Source organism: Anastrepha obliqua, chromosome 3, assembly GCF_027943255.1.
Source record: "Anastrepha obliqua isolate idAnaObli1 chromosome 3, idAnaObli1_1.0, whole genome shotgun sequence".
NCBI classification, from domain to species: domain Eukaryota; kingdom Metazoa; phylum Arthropoda; class Insecta; order Diptera; family Tephritidae; genus Anastrepha; species Anastrepha obliqua.
In genome coordinates, this window is record NC_072894.1 from 90,319,144 (window position 1) to 90,331,300 (window position 12,157).

Genomic DNA, 12,157 nt, shown 5'->3' on the forward strand with positions numbered 1-12,157 from the left:
AAAGGCAATATCAGTATCGGCTTAGAGTGAGCTTACTTTGAATAAAAAAAAACTTCTTAGCATTTTAATAAAGTTAAGTAATTATTAGTTAGATAGGTAGAAATATCAGAGTTTAGTTGATTGCTTATAATACTTAATGGTGAATGCATTTCGATTTTTTTTATTCTGCTGGTTTTTTTGTATACATTAATTGACGGGCAGACAAGAATTTCGATTATATATCGATTATATTGCCTAAACTATCTATGCTGTGGATACATGGAAAAAACGAAAGAACCAGTTTTTATTTGGGTTTGATGGAAGTCTATCACACATACATAAACGTCCACATCAATTTATGTACATACGTATTCGTATTACTTAAATATACATATACAATACATATTTACGTAGGTATTAAAAATTATTTACATAAATGCAAGTATTTCAACTCACTCTATACTCCCAAATAGGGAAATCGTAAAATTAAACACATCGTAGTTGAAAACAACTGAAATACATGCTTAGTATATGACATGATACATAAACTAATGTGTGAAATATAATGATTATATAGCATCACTTTTCAGTTAAAAATTTAAAAATAATAATTTCTTTGGAATTTTATTTGCAGTTACAATATCTAAGAGATCGGTTATTGAAATATTTTCCAAGCCGCTAGAAAGTTCAATTTACACTTTGATATAATTTTGTGAATATTGTTGTATATACATAAATTAGAAAGCAAAATAATAAACTACGAAACCACTAAAGCAAAATGCAAAATGCAAAAAACAAAAAAACCTCTTGCATTAAAATACATATGTATAAAGATTATTATATTAAATGATAGCACGAATATATAAAATAAACTAAAGTCGGCGAGTAGAAAAGAAATCGCATGATAACAAAATGTAAAAAAAGATCAAACGAAAACGTTGCTTAAGCTTATCGTTGTATGTATGAATATAGTTAAGTATTATCATTAATTACTATTATCATAATTATCATATATACAATATAATAGTTATAATTTTTTTAATTCTCATTATTTTCGTAAACTTAGCAATAACCAAATTACGTTTGGCCCATCATTAAATAAAATTAAATAATTACATGACGTGGAATGAAAAATACGTTACACTTTTTATTAAAAAATATTATGAAAACATTAAAAATAAATGATTGCTGCATTACATCCGAATCAAAGAAATTTAAAGCGTTGCGTTCTCATTTACTGAAAAAAAAATCTGAAATTCGAGGGGATGGATAGAAAAAGAAAATGAATTTAGTTAAAGAAATTTCGTAAATAGCTTCGCACACGAAGTATAAATAATTTCGTACACGAAGTATGTAATTCCAATGTTGCATACAAAACTACGTAACAAATATATGAAATACAGTCGAACCTCAATAAGTCGAACTTCGATATTGTGTGTAATTTTTACTTGATAACTCGGACTTCTATTACTCGAATATCTTGTTAACTCGAACAGAATATTTGGCGCCAGCTTTGATAAGTCGAATTTCCGAAGGAATCCCCTTATTACGTGTTGCTTATTTTATAGCAAACAGATGTCAGCAGTTGGGTTGCTGCACTGTTTAAGTCCACAGGTATTTTATTAGTAGTTGTTACGCCAAAATAAACTCTGTTGACATGTCATCAAAAACGTTGTTTAAAAACTTTATCTATTGATGAAAAATTTAAACTAATAAAGGAAGTAGAAATGGGTGCGCGAAAAAAAGATGTAGCTGTAAAGTATGCTATTCCGGCAAATACAGTGTCAACTATTTTAAAAAATAAACAAACGGTTATTACTGCAATCGAAAGTGGTGGGCAAGTGGGAGTTCAAAGAGACTAAAAAAGCCAACATACGTATATGTGGACAAAGCAGTTGTAGAATGGTTTAAATCGGCAAGAACACGGAATTTGCCTATATCCGGAGGATTACTTAAAGAAAAAGCATTGGAATTTAGTCAAAAATTAGAACAACCGAATTTCAAGGCAAGCACTGGTTGGCTCGATAATTGGAAACGAAGGTATGTACATTCATAAAATAAATGTGCAAGCTGGCACCTAAAGTTAAGATCTGGTATATGTCATAAAAAGGCGTGTGGTGAGAGTAATGATGTAAGCGAAGAAGACTATATGAGATGGCAACGTGATGTTTTACCTCATTTATTAGAAGGTTATCAAGCACGGGACGTATTCAATGCAGACGAGACGGGTTTATTCTTTAAATGTCTTCCAGATAACACCAGAAATGCCATAGAGGAAAGCGCAAATTCAAAGGCGTGGATGATGGGAGCCTTTTTTGAAGAATGGCTTCTTAACTTAGACAAGCAATTTGGAAAAGCCGGAAGAAATATTCTAATTTTTATTGACAACTGCTCAGCCCATCCTAAAGACATCCAACAGAGATTAAAGTTTATCAAACATGCATGATTTTATGCAGGTGGATGACGATATTGTTACTTCAGAGTTTCCCACAGGTGAAGATATTGTGGAGCTATTGGGATCTAAATCTGAATTTGAGCATGATAGTGAAAGTGATATAGAAGATGATTTGCAAGATGATATGCTGCAACCAGTTTCAAACGAGGTAGTTACAAATTCGTTCAAGATTTTGCGGTCATATTCAAAAACCAATGATTTTATGTATGTATGTACATATGTATGTATATTATATTTGATAACTCGAAATCTTGATAGCTCGATTTTTTTTTTGTGGCATGTCATAGTTCGAGTTATCGAAGTTCGACTGTATTACTTCTGTTCCAAGTTTTCTCAAAGCTCTGTTAGCCAAGACTTGATATAACATCGATACATGTTTACAATGTTTTGATAGTTTGCTTGTTTTGTCTTTATTTTCGGCAGTATGTTTTACATTAAATATCGACGGCGCAACCATAATCGCTTAATAATCGATATATTCAAGCAACCATTGACGCCATACGGCCAGATTTATTGAAAAAGTAGCCAAAAATTGGGTTAATCGAATGGTCCACTTAACTCTTAGCCGAACGGGGGGACATATGTATCATATTCAAAAAATAAATGTGAAATTATCTATCAGATTATAATAAAAAAAATTCATTCCAACTATATTTCTGTTTTGTATTACCATTCGTTAAAATCGAAATTTATTTTACATCGGAAGAGACTGTACATAAAGTTAAAATATGCGCCGTCGAATGGACGAAGAGGGGCTTTAGCGTATAAGAAATAAAAAGTGCCACTCAGGTTTATAAGTATTGTTTAGTTAAGGGGTAACACCACTGTACACGCGTAAAATAAACACGATTTTTAAAGAATTTTTTTGTATAGAAGGAAAGGGGAAACAATCACTCTGATTTGGGAAGTTATTACTTATATACTAAAATACAAAACTACAAAGTTTGATCGAAAAATTTTACAAAATGGCGGCATTGGAGACATTTTTGTAATGTGGTTTCTCTTGAAGGAGCTCCACGGCACGCAGCACAGAGGGTGCAAATTTTAATCTGGAACAAAGAAATATTTTTTTTCTTAATCTAGATAAGAATAGCTAGAGAAACACGTAGGGGATTTAAAAAATATTTATTTTTGTGGAATTAGCAAGCATTTGAAGTAAAAAACTCTATTTTGGACTAAAAAAACGGCACTTAAATAATTATAACAATCGTTTAAATTAATCTATCGAAAATCCCCTACGCTCTTCTCTTAAGAAGGTTATTATACAGACGTAGTGAAAAATCTGATTAAAAATATTTAAAATTGTTTGAGTTATGCTGCGTGCCAATTTCAGAAAACGTGTTTTGAGAAAAACGCGTTTAAAGTTTAGAAATTTGGAGAAGTCGTTAGGTAGCAGTCACTAACGCTTGGTTAAAAGCTTAAAATATTTATGAAATAGACTTCGGTAACGTATAAAACTTTTTGTTCTGTATTTTAAAAGGTTCAAAGAATTTTTTAAGCTTATAAAAAAAAATCAATTTTTTGAAATTTCTACAGTGGTGTTACCCCTTAAGGGAGAACAGGAGATCAAGTTTAGTGTTAGGATCGAGCTACAGGAGGTAGGGACTATTTTTGTTGGGAGTATTTATCGAGCTCAATGAAGCTGAGACGAAAAACATATGAAGAAATTACGTGGTCTTATTTATTTGGCTAATTTCACTACTAGAGTAAACATCTTTAAGCTCTTGCGTAATTAGAATTCGTCCACCTAGAACGTCTAGAGTAATTACACTATGAACTCACCGCTCTTGTGTTATTGCAAAGTCAAATCACTCATCACTTATTTGACAATTAAAACGTAAACAATTCATACTTATATATTTTTTTACGTTAATCTTCTTTTGGTTTTCTTCATGGTTCAGCACAACGTCTTCACTTGTTAGGTTAAATCTTCCGTTTAGCTAGTTTATATGAACATGATTTGTCCAGAATCATTTAATCACCAATCAATTTTTTTTGACTACTGCGAGAAGAAATGCGACACAAAACCAAAAGGAAAATATTTGGTCTCAATCAAGTGAGAGGGAATGTCTTTAAGAAGTACGATGTCATAAGAGTGGTGAGCAGCACATCTTTATATGTACTATATTTACAGAGGCTGAAACTCTCACTGTGGAAACATTTTTTTGAAAACACGTGACGAATTCAAATTGTATTATAGTTTTTGTTGTTTTGAATTTTCATGAAACTAAATGTTTTTATTTGCTCCATTGTGATTGGGATTTCATTTGTTTTCATCATAACATTTTTTTTTGTCTTATTTTTAATTTGAACACAGAGAATGTAGTACATCAAGGCCAAAGGCGGTAATTTTGAATTATATTTTGGTTGTATTTTTAAGGCCAAAATATTAAGCAGCTACAAAAAATGTTCACAATACTGTGACTTCATTCGTACCACATCTAAAGTTTATACGAAACGATTTTAGTGATGGTGTAATGATATAAAGTGTGCCAGTTAGCAACAAATTGTTTTTTAGTATGCAAACATTGCCCTTATCAGTAATTTTTTCATTATGACTCGTTCAAAAAATATTTAAGCCGCTTAGAGAATATTAAATAAATATAAAAGAAAAATATGTTATGTACACAAAATAAAAAAATATTAAAAAACTAATTTTTAAATGTGTGGATATGCATATGTTTTTGTTTTAGTGATCAGCATATAGAGCTATAATGGGTTAAAATCAAATATCAAATATAAAATTGAAGAAGTTTGGCTGGCATTATTATGGTTTTAGTAATTAGTTTTTACTTGCAAAATAGTTTTTGGTATCATTCAATTTTTTTGTTTATTCTTTAATTAGAAAATATATTCTTTAATATAAAAATATTAGTTATTTATTTATTATTAGAGGTAAAGAGGTGTCGCTGCTGATAGTAATATAGGTACTTGTGTGCGCTCTAGTAATATACTGGTGATTTGAAGGTGTATATGTGAGGTCTCGATCGCAGTAGTTGACATTCGTTGGAAGCGTAAATATCCTTTTTTATCTGACGTCAAAACCGTCTATGTTCGTGCCAAAAAAAACCGCATTTGCGGGAAGTCATGCGTCATTATTACCTTGTGTAAAAAATTGGATGTTGACAGATCAACCATCGATAAACGTTTGCACGCGATGGGAATGGTCTAGAAAGCAGGTACTTGGGACCCACATCAATTGAAGGAGAGGGATATCGAGAGACGTTTGGTGACGTGTGAGGTGCTCCTTGAACAGCAGAAAAGAAAAGGTTTTCTGCATCGCATCGTCACTGACGATGAAAACTGGATCTATTATAATAACCCTAAGCGTCGAAAATGTTGGAGTGTGCCAGGTGAATCCCTGCCAAGTCCATCGACAGCGAAAACAAATAGTCATGCTTCAAAGTTATGTTGTGCATCTGGTGGGATCAGAAGGGTGTCATCTATTATGAACTCCTTAAACCATCTGAAAATATCACTGGCGATCGTTCCGACTGTAGCTAATGCGTTTGAATCGAGCTCTCAAAGAAAAGCGGCAGGAATGGGACGGTACAATGGGACATGACAAACTGATTTCTCTGCATGACAACGCGAGGCCACATGTTCTTGTTAATTGTTTAAATAATTCTTAATTTTGGCTAAGAAAGGACGGAAACTTAACCAATATTTAAAGTAATTCCGGGATCCCGGGTTTAATTTTGAGACATTTCTATTTCAATATGAGTAAAAATGCAATAACTGGAAACACTTAAACCTACCATGAAATTAAACCATTTAAAATTTAAGATAAACTGATTTTATTAATCACAGACAAATCTTACAGTAATCCTCGTAATTTTTTTTAATTGTTTTAAACATATCGCAAATAAGAATGTAAATACAAGCTACTTTTGAAAGTAGTGTTGATATAAAAAAGCACGCTAAATAAAAATAAACAAAACCAAATCCTCGAAACTTACTCATATTATTTCCACTCCATTAAACAAAGGTAAGTAATCGGTTATAACTAAAGTCATATTTGAAAAAACCACAATAAAGCACTAAAGTGGAGTCTTCTAATCTTGACCTGGACCTGTTATATACAAAACCTGTCGAGCCGGAAATAACATATTTCGCCCTCAAGACTTGTCGGCCATAAGCCATTTAATGATAATAACCCCTATTTGGTAATGGTGGAATACCAAATATTTCTTTTTTTATCAGCGCGTCCAATAAATTATAAGTTTTTCGATTAAGGAAGTTTGCCTAGACTGATTTAATAAATTATTAGTTCATTAGTGACGCTATAAGTATCTACATTCATTTAAATCTCAAATCAAATCACAAGACTCAGTCTGCAATTTTATAAGTACAATTAGTTGCAAGCTCCTAATTGCAATCCAAAATAGCATTTTACAAAAATTATACTCCATAGGTTATTTATCACTCGAATTTTAGCTAGACGTGATATATGTACATATATCATATATATAATTGGCGTTTACACCCTTTTTGTGTGTTTGTGGCGTGCGTCTTGATGGAAGGAGGGACCTACAATTTCAGACGACTCATAACGGCAGATATTTTTTATGAGGAGATTTTTCATGGCAGAAATACATTCGGAGGTTTGCCATTGCCTACCGAAGGCCGACCGCTATTAGAAGAAACTTTTTCTTAATTTTTGGTGTTTCACCGAGATTCGAAATTACGTTCTCTCTGAAATCCGAGTGGTAGTCACGCATCAACCCATTCCGCTACAGCGGCCGCCGAGTTGACTATATACCTGGTCTAAAAACTGCTTACGGTGCTTCACTTCAATAACTAAAAAATAACGAAAAAACGTATCGTCTGTTACATGTAATATAAAGCAAAATTACTCACATTTGCAAAAAAAGGTGAGCTCCGAAAAAAGAAAATGCAAATTCAATCAAAACTCGTCTAATTAGAATCAATTGGTTTATGTATGTTGAAATTATATAACCAAGTGTTGTTAGCGGAGCAGGTCGGGAACTGCACTTCGTTGTCTTTTCTTGTTCTTTGATTGTTGTCCAGCGACCAAAATCGCTTAGTTAACTTAACCCGTAACTGATGGTTGATAATCTTCGGATTATTTTTCATTAAGTTTATATAAGCTGACTTCGGACTCTTATTTTTTTTGATTGGCGCGATAACCGCTTACGTGATTTTGGCCGAGTCTACCAAGCGCACCAGTCGTTTCTTTCTCGTGATAACCGGCGCCATTTTGTAACATCAAGCGAAGCCAAGTCCTTCTCCACCTGATCTTTCCAACGTAAAGGAGTCCTTCCTCTTCCTCTGCTACCACCAGCGTTTGTATCCATTCGGAGGACATGATCCACCCAACGAAGCCGCTGGATCCGTATTCGCTGTGTTATATCTACGTCGTCGTAAAGCTCATACAGCTCATCGTTCCATCGCCTGCGATACTCGCCGTTGCTAACATGCAAAGGGCCACAAATCTTCCGCAGAAACTGTCTCTCAAACACTCGCAAGTTCACTTCATAAGATCTCATTGTTCAAGTTTCTGCGTCCGATAGGGAGGGCATGATGAGAGTCTTATGGAGTATTAGTTTTGTTCATCGAGAGAGGAGTTTACTACTCAATTCCCTACTTACTTCAAAGTAGCACTTGTTGGCAAGAAAGATTCTGCGTTGGATTTCAAGGTTGACATTATCGATGTTAATGCTGGTTCCTGGCGGCCGCCGTAGCCGATTGGGTTAGTGCGTGACTACCATTCGGAATTCACAGAGAGAACGTAGATTCGAATTTCTGTGAAACACCAAATTTAAGAAAAACATTTTTCTAATAGCGGTCGCCCCTCGGCAGGCAATGGCAAACCTCCGAGTGTATTTCTGCCATGAAAAAGCTCCTCATAAAACTATCTGCCGTTCGGAATCGGCTTGAAACTGTAGGTCCCTCCATTTGTGGAACAACATCAAGACGCACACCACAAATGGGAGGAGGAGCTCGGCCAAACACCCAAAAAGGGTGTACGCGCCAATTATATATGTATATGTATATATATAATGCTGGTTTCTAGATAAACGAAATCTCTACCATCTCGCAATCATAATTGTCAACAGAGACGTGAGTGGCAATACAGGAGTGCGCCGACTGTTTGTTTGAAGACAGGAGGTTCTTCTTTTTGCCCTCGTTCACCACCAGACCCATTCGCTTGGCTTCTTTATGTTTGGAAAAGCTAAAAACAACAGCCCGGTTGATAAAGCCCGTGATGTCAATATCAGCGATTGAGTTCTGCAACTCGAACGATCTTTCCCAGCATCAGGTTAAAGAAGTCAAACGAAAGAGAGTCACTCTGTCTGAGACCTTTTTTGTATAGGTAACTCCTTTTCGTACTGTCGAATGCAGCTTTGAAATCGACTTCGGATTCGTTTAAGAAATAATTCACAAAAATCGCATTGATATCACACGAAAACTGCATCAGAATTGAAACATATTTACACTGCCTAATTTCGGTACTACAATATTACATCGGGGTCACACATACGATTTGCTTGCCCGATTATCGTGCTGATTTTTAATCAGAAACGAAATCTGATTGATTTCTTACGATTTAATTTGTCTCAATTCAATAGCAAAGCCTGTTGAATTGCACCATTTCACTTTTGTGATGAATGACAGCTTATAGTTTATTTATTATCAAAACCGAAGAAAAGAAAAAAAATACGACGTTATTGGTAACAACCAATAAATCCTCGAAGAAACGATAGAAATTAGTGCCATTAATTTTTTTCTGCAGTCAACAGGCATTGACACCGTTGCCGACATACGAAATTTTTATACTTGCAAATGTACCAAAAATTTATAGAAAATGAGATGATTACAATTAGGGTTTGTCAAGTCGTTCGGAGAAAAAATCAGAATCAAATTAACGCGAACAAAGAGTGCTTAGCATATTTTCGTTACGCTCTGTGAAACTGGAGCAGAAAAATTGCATGCAAAATTACCAACAAAAATTGTCTGAACACTGCAGCCAACGCCGTGGAGCTTAAGGTAAAGGTAAAGTTCAAGGAAAAGCGAAAATTGCTTAAACTGGCAAGGACAGAATGTTTTAAGAACTTTGCGCCGATATCAACAATAACACATGGGGTCCTGCCCATAAAATAGTGCGTAGTATAAATAGTTTATAATAAAGGTAAAGCAAGCGGTCCAACCCTCATACCAAAATAGTGATCACTGCACAACATGTTAAAGAAGCAGCTCACGAATATCGAGATGAGAAAAGTCGAAGGTTCGCTGCCGTAGTAATAATCAGGGTGGAAATTTTGTAAACTACAAGTAAACTGACGATACCAGACTTAGAAACGAACTTTTCTATGGTAAGGATAGGGGCATGATGGATGGAGGCGTACAAATCTGACAGGGGTGGCTCCCTCTGAAAATGATTTTAATAGTGAGTGGTAATAAGTATGTGGAAATACTGACTAATGCATCAGAACAGTAACGGGCTTTGAGCCGGCTCTCGACGAAATACCTAACGGTAGTACCGGGATGATCAGTAACAAAAAAAAAGAAAGTGTGTGGTAGTTCACGGAACCCGCACGATTGAAGTGAAACTTCTTTTATCAACAAATCAATAATTTAACTATTATTTCAATATAATGCATGCAGAAGTCATGGAAAGCATGGAATGGAATTTTATTAAACAGAATTATTTATTTATTTTAATATAAAAAGAAATGAATTTATTGTACTCAATTACATTTGGTTCTCGGCATTGTCAATATCATTATTGGATTCGTTTTCCAAAAATGAAACAAGGGCTTTATGGTAACTGAAATACGTAAAAAATGATCTACATTCTAATCTATCAAGGTATCGATGAAATACTGCATCAATGGTAGTTCCGCATCTTGTTGTTGGTACTACAAATTATCACTTATCGTACAACCGGAGGATTCACTGTCACGGTGTTCAACAGTAGCTCTTAATTTTTTACGCTCCAAATACTCACGTTGCCGTTCAGCACCTGTTTTCGGTTTCCGTTTTTGTTGATTTGATGCCATATTTAACAGAAATCAATCAACAAAACAAAATATGTTTGTAAGATTTGCTCAAAACTACACACACACTCTATGACGCGTCTCGCGTTACTAATAATATTGTGTTTGGGATAACTGTCAACTGTTTCCACCGAAATGCGTTCGCAAAGTGTATGGTCTTTGGTATGGTAAACAGATTTATGATACATTATTTTGCGGCGACAGCACAGCGCGATAGCCCAGCGGGCTAGCAATGTGGGCTTCCGATCCGAAATCCTTGGTTCGAATCACAAGAAAATTTTTTTTTTTTTTTTTTTTATACATTTATTTCATTTTGTTTTATGATATGTTTATGAGCAGATTTTTTCATGGCAGAAATACACTCGGAGGTTTGCCATTGCCTGCCGAGGGGCGACCGCTATTAGAAAAATGTTTTCATTAATTTTGCTTTCACCGAGATTCGAACCAACGACCTCTCTGTGAATTCCGAATGGTGATCACGCACCAACCCACTCGGCTACGGCGGCCATCAATCAAATGTCATATTTACAAATTACATTCGATAAGACGACACGCCACGCCAGTCTTTTAACAGATGGCGCTGGCATAGCGTGAGTTTTACGTAGTTTAGCGTAGTTTTACTCCTCACAGCGTTTCATCCACGCCACGCTTTTAACAGATGGCGCTGGCGTAGCGTCACATATCGATGAAACGCTATGGTTTTACTCCTCACAGCGTTTCATCCTTCGAGACAAAAGAAGTTTCACTTCAAAAAATCTATTATTGAAAAACCACAACTAAATCGGGAGTACATATGGAGGCAAAAGTACTTCTTTTATAGACATTGCAAAATAAATGCCGGCGGTTCTCAAACCAATCACCTAAAGCTGCATTATATGCACTGTAAGTTTTAAGATAGATTACAATTTTAACATTCGGCGATGATATTGCAATTTGAAGTCGATTATATGTGCTCACAAAAACTTATCGCAGTTTCCACAATTCTCCAAAAGCGGGTGCCAACGGTTGCCAATGTAGTTGAAAGTCAAATATATGTCCCAAAACTAGAGGAACACCCTGGCGAACTTTACCCAAATCTTTCGCTCCAACAACTCGCTTGTCACTAAACGTTTGAAATAATATATTTCATTTTTTTATCAGGCTCTACTTTTTTAGTGGTTGTGAAATCTCAATTTCGGCCAAAACTAAAAAACAAAATTCATAAATTCGATTCCGGCCGTTCAGTTTCGGTCAGACACCAAATTAATATACCTGTTTAATCTTGACAAGTTCATTGCTCTTAAAATCATAATTTACATCCGGAAGTAAATGTAAGCTCAGTTGTATATATACAAGTTTGATTTAAATATAACATTCACAAAATTAACGAGTTAACATATAATAGGTGCTTCAAACAATGAACTGGATGAGTATTTCACACAAATTCGATCTTATTGGTAAATTAGTTATATTAATACATAAATATATGTACTTTGATGTTAATTGAAGTTTATTTGTTCACCTTCAGCACGTACATATAATCGTATATTTCGATTTTTGAATTCAATACCCTCCATCCACAGTTTTCCCAAAAATAAAGCTCTGATAATTATATCCATCTTGTACTTACAAGCGAAACACATATGCACATCATGTCCATGTGAGTCAGAGGCGAGTGTTAGTATCAGAAACTCATTATTGTGAAAACTTTGATGGAGGGTAT